Below are 287 nucleotides of genomic sequence, written 5' to 3' on the forward strand. Positions count from 1 at the left end.
AATTGGAGTCTTTTCCTCATCTGCATATTTTAGGTACAAAAATATCTGCTTATTTTTAGAATTTCAAAAATATGCTACTGCTTTGATACTTTAAATTTCTTTTTCTTTTTTTTTGACATCAGTTATTTTTATTTTAAAGAAAGAAAAAATAAATAAAAAACAGTGGTACAAAATCTCAAAACAAGATTTTAGGAGAGTAACAATGGTTAGTACATTGTGTATTGTTACTGCCAAAATAGTTTCTCATATTACAAGATATAGGTAAGAAATAATAAGCAAATAACACA

Source organism: Octodon degus, unplaced genomic scaffold, assembly GCF_000260255.1.
Source record: "Octodon degus isolate 3935 unplaced genomic scaffold, OctDeg1.0 scaffold00189, whole genome shotgun sequence".
NCBI lineage: Eukaryota > Metazoa > Chordata > Mammalia > Rodentia > Octodontidae > Octodon > Octodon degus.